The sequence below is a fragment of the Populus euphratica genome, unplaced genomic scaffold (genome assembly GCF_000495115.2).
Source record: "Populus euphratica unplaced genomic scaffold, PopEup_1.0 scaffold1976.1, whole genome shotgun sequence".
Lineage (NCBI taxonomy): Eukaryota > Viridiplantae > Streptophyta > Magnoliopsida > Malpighiales > Salicaceae > Populus > Populus euphratica.
Genome location: NW_011501822.1, coordinates 21,513 through 31,816, shown reverse-complemented (window position 1 = coordinate 31,816; position 10,304 = coordinate 21,513). Strand labels below are relative to the sequence as shown.

Genomic DNA, 10,304 nt, shown 5'->3' with positions numbered 1-10,304 from the left:
GAATCCTCTGACCCTAACGGCTAACCCAAAAAGTCCACGTGCTTTACTTCCATTGCATGTTTTATTTTTTTTTATTTGTTTTTCAAGGAAATGCTATTGTGGTCCCCCACCCAAATTTATGCATTCTTAATATAAAAATCCATTGAGATTTAGAATATTTTTGCGAATATAACCAATGGAATATAAAAATCTAATCGTAGGATTTGAATTTAATACCATTTGGTATGATACATGGAAAGTTACTTTTGATTTTGAATTATAATTTAAAATGTTGTTTTTCATAAATAATTTATTAAAAAATAATAAATAAAATTTTGTGTGACAAAACATGACTTAAATCAATTTTCTTGAAGAAGGGAGTTAGTACAAGTTATGTTTTAGACATGTGTTTCAAGATGCTTCGGCTTTTTTTTCAATAACGTGTCTACTATACTTTTATTAGTTATTTATTATTTTTATTTTTATTTTATTTAGCATTGTAATAATTATAAATTAATTTTTTTATTATATAATAAAATAACTTACCTTTGTGAAGTTTATAATTTTGAACACGGGTTCAAAAGATTAATTAAATTTTTTTTATTATAAAATAAAATAACTTAACTTAATTTGGTGAAGGTTATAACTTTTGGCATGAGTTTGAGTTTGGTAGATTAATTAAAAGAAATCAAGTCTATTTTTATTTTTATATATATAATTTAATTTAAAATTAGAAATAAATAATATATATATATATATATATATATATATATATATATAGTTGTCTTGGGTGCACAGAGCATAATATACTGTCCCTTGTATTTGTCCATATGTACAAAGACACACGCAAGGACAATGCGTACCCTTTTTTTCTCCGGACAATTACACCCCCCCTCCCTCTCTCTGCATTATTGTGATTGGAAACTCCGTATAAATTATATTTTTTAACTAATTTTTTATATTCTTAAATCATTTTATTTTACTGTAGTATTATAAAAATATAATTTTTAAAAAAGTTATTTTAATATATTAAAAAAACATTAAATTATGTCGCTATCATATTTCTTAAACAAGTAGTTTGAGATGACCATTTGAAAAAATGTCGTACACCTTCCAATCTCAACCGTTAATTTTGTATGAATCTGTGGCCATTGAATATGCTTAAACAAAAAAGCTAAAATCCTAAATTCTATCATGTCATAGATTTAAATTCCTAGATCCAAAAGAAAATTCACATCAGATTTTGTGTATGTTTGTTGTTTAAATGTGGCTACTGGACCTGGAGAAAGACCTGGGCGTGCATGGACATTGGTCCTATCGTGCCTGGGCTCAACTCCTAGGCCTATTTATTTTATTTCATTACTTAATTTAATTTCATATTTTAATTTATAAAATGTATCATAAATCTTGTATAAACCTTTTAAATTCTTAAAAAAAAATTACAGAAAAATATAAACGCATAAAAGAGAAAAAAATATTTTTTTAAAGTAGCACAATAAATTAAAAATATTAGTTGAACAACATAATTTTTAAAAAAAATGGTGAAATAACTAAGTTTGTATATTTCATGATTTACAATTGTGATATTTAAGGATATCGTGTTTAGGAATCACGACATCTATTGAATGATGCCAAGTCATGTAATGTGCCTAACCGTTTTATAAAATGGTCTAATTTTATAAAATGTGCATATTTTCTTTGAACGTGAAAATGAAGAGAAAATGCATTTTATATTTAAGATGTTGAACACATTCTAAAATTCTAGAATTTATAGAAATTTCAGATCATTTTGGCTTTTTGAATTTTTTAGCCATTATGTATTTTGATGGCTTTCGTGATTTTAAAATACAACATATATTTAATGCAGTATTTTTAAATCATGATTTTGTTAAATGTCACATTTTAAAATAATAATATTTACCAAATTGTGTTATTTTGCTAATATTTTTTGGAGTTGAGTTATTATGCCAAGTATTTCCATGCTACCATCCCAAAATAGCCCAAATGTTTATTGTATTTTGTTTTGCCTCATACCCTCAGTATCCATCAAGGCCTTTTTTTTGTCATGAGAATTTTCTTTATGATTTCATTACTTAATTTAATTTATAAAATGTATCATAAATATTGAATAAATTTCTTAAATTCCTTAAAAATTTGACATTAAATTTTTATAGATTTTGAAGGAAAAAAATATTTTATTAAAAATAGAAAAATATCAAATATGCATAATGTATTGGGTTTTTTTCTTTTTTTTTTTCCTTTTGAGTGGAAAAAATATAAATAATTAAAAGACAGTATAATGAAAAAAGTCTCAAAACCACATACCAAACATAATATGCATAAAAATATATATAAGAACACAATAAATATTTGATTTAAAGCATAATTTGAAAAAGAATAGGTGAAATAACACAATTTATATATTTCACTTTTCACAATTGTAAAATTTAAGAATATTGTGTTTAAAAATCACGACATCTATTGTATTGCGACAAATCACGCAATGCACTTGACCAGTTTACAAAATAATCCGGTTATTTTTTGAAAATTCTAGAATTTTCAAAATGTATTCTACATCTTATAAAATGTATTTTTTCCCTTTTTATATATAATGAACTGTGTGTATATGAAACCACACTTTCATATTCAAGGACATATGCATGATTCACAACGTCCTATGAAAATCTAAGAATTCAACAAGATAACATGATTGTTTGTTGAGTTCTTCGATTTATAGTTGTTATAAACCAAATAATTGTATTATTAATAAACCAAATAACCACTAAATAGGTGTTATAATTTCTTACAAATTCAAAATAAATTTTGTTTATAAGGTACTTTAAAACCACATAAATTATAAGAAAAAAAACATGTGAAAAAAGGTAAAAATTGCGATATTATGATGATAAATATGGATATTAATATGCCAAAAAATGTTGTGATGCATCCATATCTCATTGAATATGAAAATGAAGAGAAAATGCATGTTATAAGATCTCGAACACATTCTAAAATTTTTAAAAAATAGTTAAATTGTTTTGGTTAATGGAGTTTTCTAACGACTTTATACATTTCAAAGGCTATCACGATTCTAAAATATAATATATATTTAATATAATGTTTTCCAAAACATGACATTCACTAAAGTGTGTTATTTCACTTATTTTTTTAGAGTTGTGTTATTATGCCAAATTTTTAAATTTTATGTGCTACATCCCAAGATATCCCAAATATTTATTGTATTTTATTTTGTCTAATACTCCATTCTCAACCAAAGGCAAAGATAAAAAATTATGTTCCACTTGTAGTGTTCTGTCTCATATTACGTTGTATGCATTGTCTTGTCTCGTACTATTTTCTTTTAGATGCTATTTAGTGAACATACCTTCCATGTGTTTGGTCCCCTAGGCATCTTAGTTCAACATTGATCTTGGAAATGATTCACAATTTAACTTAAAATGTATTCTTTCTTTTTCTATTATAAAATGACTTCAATTTCCTTTTTTTTTTTTGGCTAATATACAAGTAACTTTTGTATTGTAGAAATCATGTTTCACACTGTCATCCTTTTCTCTTATAAAAATTCTTTGATTGTCATACTTTTTATTTATTAAAACTTTGTGAATCTCTTAACAATCATGAATATATCATTATTATTATTATTATCATTATTATATACATTTTTATCCTCATGATTATTAATTAATTTTAATGCTAGGGTTTCTTTTTAAACTCAAAATCTTTGATATTTTCTTCATGAGCTATTAATGATGTAATAAACTTGTTATCTACTTTTGACCTCATAAAAAAAAGATAAAGAATACCAAAAAATAAAAATAGGTTAAAGAAAATAAAAAAAATTCAGTTAGGAGAACATGGAGAATGCCTAGAAAGTTGTCAAAAACTGGTTGAAGACCATCAAAATACCTAAAATTAAGAATTTTCCAACATATTTTTTACTAATAAAGGCTTCATTGATAAGGAAATTCAATTTAAGAAAGAAAATTCAAAATTGAATGTTTAAGAACTCAATTGAAATTTTTCAAAGTTTAATTAAATTTATTTAGGCTTTAATTAAAAGAAATTAAAGTCTAGAGGTTAAATTTCATTTTTAAAAAGTCAATTTTATCAAATTAGAAGCTTAATTACATAAATATTAAATTTTAATGAGCAGTTAGGGACTACATTGAAAAGATCCAAAACCAATTATAAAATCAAAAAAGACACGTGAACGTAGGGGTTGGAATTGATTAAATCAGGGGTTCAATTAAAAAATTACAAGTATGATGATCAATTGAGAGCTAAAATACATAAATAAGAAATCATTAACTAAATTTTATATGTTTTTGTTGGCTATCATTAGGGTTGCATTTAATGCATGTTTTTGATGATTTAATATTTTTGTTAGTTCTTTTGATTCAACTATACTTGGTATTGAAAACGTGAATTATAAAAACTAAGAGCAGTGTGTTTCAAGGTCTAAATACCTATTTTTGGGGCTTGGCAATGCTAGGCAATGATTGAGTTTTTGCTAGGTTTCAGTGTAATATTTTTCATGTTCTTGGAAATAATATTGTCTTAACCAGATTTGGATCTATTTTGGTCAATTTCTTTGCATAAAATTTTTTTTTTTATACTTGATTAGTTAATAATTTAGAGTTTCTTTCATCAATAACATGTTTTTTTGACGAGTTTTAATTCTCAGATTTTGGTTTAAAACCAAAATCTATTTTGATAAAATTATGAATTTTGAATGATAACCAAAGTGAATGAATGCTAGATTATTGATCATTTTTTAATTTCCAACATGTTTATATTCTTGGTTTGTCTTTAGCTAGTCTAGTTTGAGATTAATGTGGATGGGTTTGTTGTAAATATTCTTCATATTCTTTATTGTTTTTGGTATTTGATTCATTTTGCTTAAGAATTTTTGGTATTTTTATGTTTAATATATTTTTTGCCTTTGGTTTTTTAGATTGTTTTCCATGTCAAACTAGAATTTTTAGTTTGGTTTATAATTGAATAAAAAATTTTAAGTCAACCTGATTGGGTTAAAAGCCAAGACTTTGTTTGGTTTGCTATCGCTTTAATAAAAAGAATTTAGGCTTAAGGATATCTTTGGTAAAAATACCTTTAAGCCTATTTTGATAGTTTTCTTTTGAATTAGAAAGAGTTTTTGCCAAATAGACCCCAAATAAATTTCAAAAAAAAATTTCAAAAATTTCAAGGACCAATTTAAAATATTTTGTAGGTCCTTCACATGTTTTTTTTAGCAATTTTATTTAATATCGAGGTTGTAGACTTATACTATAAAATGTTAATCTAGTATTAAGATACTCACTTTTTGTCAAAATCTAAAAGATTTCTAAATTTCAAAAAACTTTTCTCATTTCAAAAAAATACAAAAAATATGTTTTATTTGGTGTTTATGGCCAAATCTCAAAAAATAAATATTATATTTTTCTTTTAAAAAATATAAAAACACATGTTATGATTTAACATTTTTTATATACATAAGAAATTTAAAAATATTTTTTTGTATTTTTGTTTTGGATTTAATAACCATTTTATTGAATTTATAAGAACTTGGCTAATATTTCAAATACCCCAATATGTTTTTCCCGATAATTAATGGTGAATATTTTGATATAAATATTAGACTTACAAGTAAGCTATTAATTAAATATCAAAAAATAACTAGAATTTTTTTATAATTATTTAGATATTCATCAATTTTAATTAAAAATAGTTTTCATCACGATATACAACTTGTAGAAAACCCTTTTGCCTTTGAAGATAGTCAACCCTATTAAGGCAAATACATGAATTGTTTTCCACAGAAATCTATTCGGAGTATATGAGCTGATAATAAATTTAAAATATCAAATTTATTTATGAAAATAAATCTAAATTTAAAATATCAAATTTGTTTATAAAAATAAATCTTTATTTTAGATCATAAACAATTTCATATTAGAAGCTCATTAGCACTTTTAAATCATATTTAAATTATATAATATAATTCATTTTAGATAAGATGTACTAAAAATATTAATAATTTATAACTCATCTAAGCCTCCTAATAATCTTGAATTAAATAATTTAGTGGTAATTTCTTGATTCTTATCACATCACATGTTGCACGAATATATTCATCAAAATGAAGTGTCTTGAGATTTCTTACTTCCTCTGTGGCTTTGACTTTAGATTCCCATACTCTAGGCAAAGACCTCATAATTTTACCAATTATTTTCTTATTTTTATTTTTTTAAGTTAATTAGTTCACTAATAAAGATAATGAATCTAATATGTGTTTCACAAATGCTTGGGCTTCATTTTGAAAAGTTATATTCTCTAGCAAAACGTATTAATCTAGGATCTTTAATTTAATTTTTTTTATTTTTATTTTTTATGGGATACTTCTAGTAACTTCCCAATTTTATAAACAGTTTTTACACTCATAACCTTATTGAACTCCACATGGGTAATTGTAGGAAAAAAAAATTCATGACTTTAATATTATAAAGATGTCTTTTATTTTGTTTATCATGGGCTTAGCAAACTTCTCTTTCCAATTTTATTTTAATGGGCTTAGTATGTTCAGCCTCAGTAATATCCCACAAGTCAATATAAATACTTTTTAAATTGAAGAAAGGTTTTCAAGAATCTCATTTACCTTATATTATTATTATTATAAATATTAAACTTTATTATCACTCTAATATATAATCTAAATATCAACCTAATAATAAATGTATCTCAAAAGATAAATTATTTGGAAATATAAATGACAAAATATAAAAAACTATATATATATATATATTGGATTCGGGTTTTTAGTTCATAGCACAGAAGGTATGTACGCCGCTCTCTTTCTCATTTGCTTATCAAAAAGAAAATACTACTTGTAAACGTACCCATTGGCTTGGATTTTGTAGGGCACCCATTTCCATCACTAATTTGAATGGTTATATGTACGCCGCTCCCTTTCTCATTTGCTTATCAAAAAGAAAATCCTACTTGTAAACGTTCCCATTGGCTTGGATTTTGTAGGGCACCCATTTCCATCACTAATTTGAATGGTTATATGTACGCCGCTCCCTTTCTCATTTGCTTATCAAAAAGAAAATCCTACTTGTAAACGTTCCCATTGGCTTGGATTTTGTAGGGCACCCATTTCCATCACTAATTTAAATGGTTATAGAAGAGGGTTTTTTTTTTTTAACGTATGAGATGGGAGAAGGTTTTTATCTTTACATTAAATATAGATTTTTTTATTTAACTGAAACATAAAAGGAAATAAATTTAGTTAAGCATGAGAAAATTATTGTCAAAATCTTTTCCCTTGATTTAATTCAAGGGGCTAAAATTAAACTAACATGATATATCATGTTAATACTAACTTGAATGAAACTCCCTCCATAAAAACATTTATAAAAATTAATTATATTAAACAAAAAAGAATATTAAAGGGAAATAAAATATAAATATTAGTTTTACATTGAAGAATGCATAATGAGATTCTAAACTCAAGGAAAAATTTTAAATTATGTTATGTGAAACAGAAAAGATAAAACAAAGCGCGCACACATGGTGGGGTCTTAACAACACCACACCTAAATTCAAAAAAAAGGGAAAAGATAACCATCTAGGTGGTGATCAAGTGGTAAGAACTTGAGATCAAGAGGTTTGCTCCCTCTGTAGTCTCAGGTTCGAGTCTTTGGTTGCTCATATGATGGCCATTGGAGGCTTACATGGTCGTTAACTTCAGGGTCCGTGGGATTAGTTGTGGTGCACGAAAGCTGGCCCGAACACCCGCATTAATCTAAAAAAGAAGAAGGGAAAAGATGATGGAAAATAGAGATAATGATGCAACAAAACCTCAATAAATAGAGATAATGATGTAACAAGGAGGAAAAGAAAAGCATTATGGAACATAAAAAACAGAGAGAGAGAGCGATTGAGGGGAAGAAGAAACTAGCACTAGGGTCTCAAGAAAGAAGGGCTTCAATGATCACAGAGTAAACGAGGCATAGCCCAGCTCAATCATTAGACTGTTGTGCACCATTCTTGGCAAGGAAATCAGCACAAGCACTCCCCTTTCTTAAAGTACGTTACAGCCTACACCCCCAACTCTGCTGCACAAGAGACCGAATATTCATGATAATTCCATACCATGGATGACAACTGCTTGAACCATTAGTAGCATGTAAAGCTTCCTTAGATTCAGTTTAAAAAATAATAATTTTGGACCTAAGAATTCATGCTGGCACAAACCGTGGAATGTGGCTTGGAGTTGTTCAGCAGCTAAATTGGTTGTGTAACCCAGAAAGCCAAGGCAACCATGCTATCCATATCCCATTTTCACCACGAAAATGATTAATAAACGCGAAGCATGAAATCATTCTAGAGAACAGAAATGTTGGGTTTGATCCTTTTCCTTTACCCACTGTAGAGAAACTTACAGTAAGTTGGTATTAGTGATCGAGCACTGAAAATTATTAGGATACTAGTATGCAAACTTGATAAGATAAAAGGTAAAGGACCGGATAAAATGAGAAATGACACACAAGAATTTAGATGGTTCACCTAAATTAGGCTTTACAATCTTTCTCTACTAATAGCATAATAACTGAAAACTCTCTAATAATAAGAGAAAACACCTCACTTTCTCACAAATTCCTCATAATTTTGTGGGATTATTTTCCCTCTCACTCTACTCTTCCTCTCTTATTTCTCTCTTGAGTGTGCTCTATATAGCAAGGATTCATCACCTATTTATAGGCAAACATCCTTGCCTTTATCTTGCAAAAGACAAAAGTAAGGTAAGTGGCACCAAATTGGTGCCTATTTTTTACTTGGCTGGCTGGCGATGCTAGCTAGCTTTACATTCTCCCACTTGAAGACTTAGATGATTTAATTAAATCTTCACACTTAATCATTTGTGCTTCTTCTATCCTTTTTATACTTGTCATCTTCATGCTGCTTAGGTTTTTGCTAGGCCGTAAGGGGATCTGTACCATATATACTTATCACTGTTGACCGGTTTTGTCAAAGCATCTGCTGGGTTTTCCTTTGTGTGAACCTTTTGAAAATCCATACTTTCATCTTCCACCACTTCGCGAACAAAGTGATATTGAACATCTATGTATTTTGTTCTTGAATGAAATGTTGGATTCCTTGCAATATGCAAAGCACTTTGACTATCACAATACAAAAGAATATTCTCTTGTTTGTGCCTGAGCTTCTCCATAAGTTTCTTCATCTATATTACTTCTTTACAAGCTTATGTAGCTACCATATACTCAACTTCTATTATGTATAACGTTATAAAAATCTGTAGTTTAGAGACCCAGCTCACAGCTCCTCTCACAGCTCCTCCTACAATTATGAACACATAACTTGTAGTGGACTTTCTTTTCTCAAGGTCACCAGCAAAATCTGAATCAACATAACCTCTGATAGTAAATTCTGATCCTCCATAACATAACGCAGCATTTAAGGTACCCTTAATGTATCTCAAGATCCTTTTAATAGTATTCCAATGCTCTCTACTAGGATTTTCCATGTATCGACTAGCTGCTCTCACTGCTTGTGCAATGTCTGGTCTTGTACATATCATCACAAACATTAAACTTCCCATTGTTGATGCATATGGTACTCAAGACATCTCCATCCTTTCTGCTTCATTGCTAGGAGACATACTTGAGGATAATTTGAAATTAATAGGAAGTGGGGTGGAAATTGGCTTACAATCTTGCATGTTGAAGTATCGCAAGATCTTCTTCAAATAATTCTTCTGAGAAAGCCAAATATTCCTCTTACTTCTGTCTTAGTAAATTTACGTCCTTAAAATCTTGTTTGCTGGTCCTAAGTCCTTCATATCAAACTCCCTAACCAACTGTGCCTTCAATTCTTGGATCTTTGTTGGGGCCTATCACCAACATATCATCTACGTACAACAATAAAATGATGAAATCTTCTTCAAACCTCTTATAATACATACAATGATCTGAACTGAGTTTGTTGTACCCAAGGCTAATTATGAAGGAATCAAATCTCTTGTACCAACACTTCTTGTACCAAGTTCTCCTTGCCTGTTTCAACAAAACCCTCTAGTTGGAGCATATAAATTCTTCTTCAAGTTCTCTATAAAGAAATGCAGTTTTCATATCTAACTGCTTTAAGTAAAGATCAAATATAGCACACATTGCTAAGACTACTCTGATTGTAGTAAGTCATACCATTGGATAAAATATCTCATTAAAGTCTATTTCTTCTTTCTAAGCATATCCTTTCACCACCAATCTTGCACAATACCACTT

General features: G+C 27.8%; 2 long non-coding RNA genes across 3 annotated transcripts in view; one reads left to right on the top strand and one right to left on the bottom strand.

Annotated features, from left to right (window-relative positions):
• Positions 1-3,333: 3,333 nt before the first annotated feature.
• Positions 3,334-10,304, bottom strand: part of LOC105118472 (uncharacterized) — a 10,770-nt gene continuing 3,799 nt past the window's right edge. The window contains exon 2 of one of the 2 annotated variants that reach the window (XR_840946.1): positions 3,334-3,364. This is a non-coding gene — a long non-coding RNA (uncharacterized LOC105118472). Of the gene's footprint in view, positions 3,365-8,421; positions 8,440-10,304 lie in introns of those variants that run through there. The other variant, XR_840947.1, reaches the window with a different exon arrangement.
• Positions 9,921-10,304, top strand: part of LOC105118473 (uncharacterized) — a 17,286-nt gene continuing 16,902 nt past the window's right edge. Inside the window, exon 1 of the long non-coding RNA XR_840948.1 lies at positions 9,921-9,935. This is a non-coding gene — a long non-coding RNA (uncharacterized LOC105118473). The remainder of the gene's footprint in view (positions 9,936-10,304) is intronic.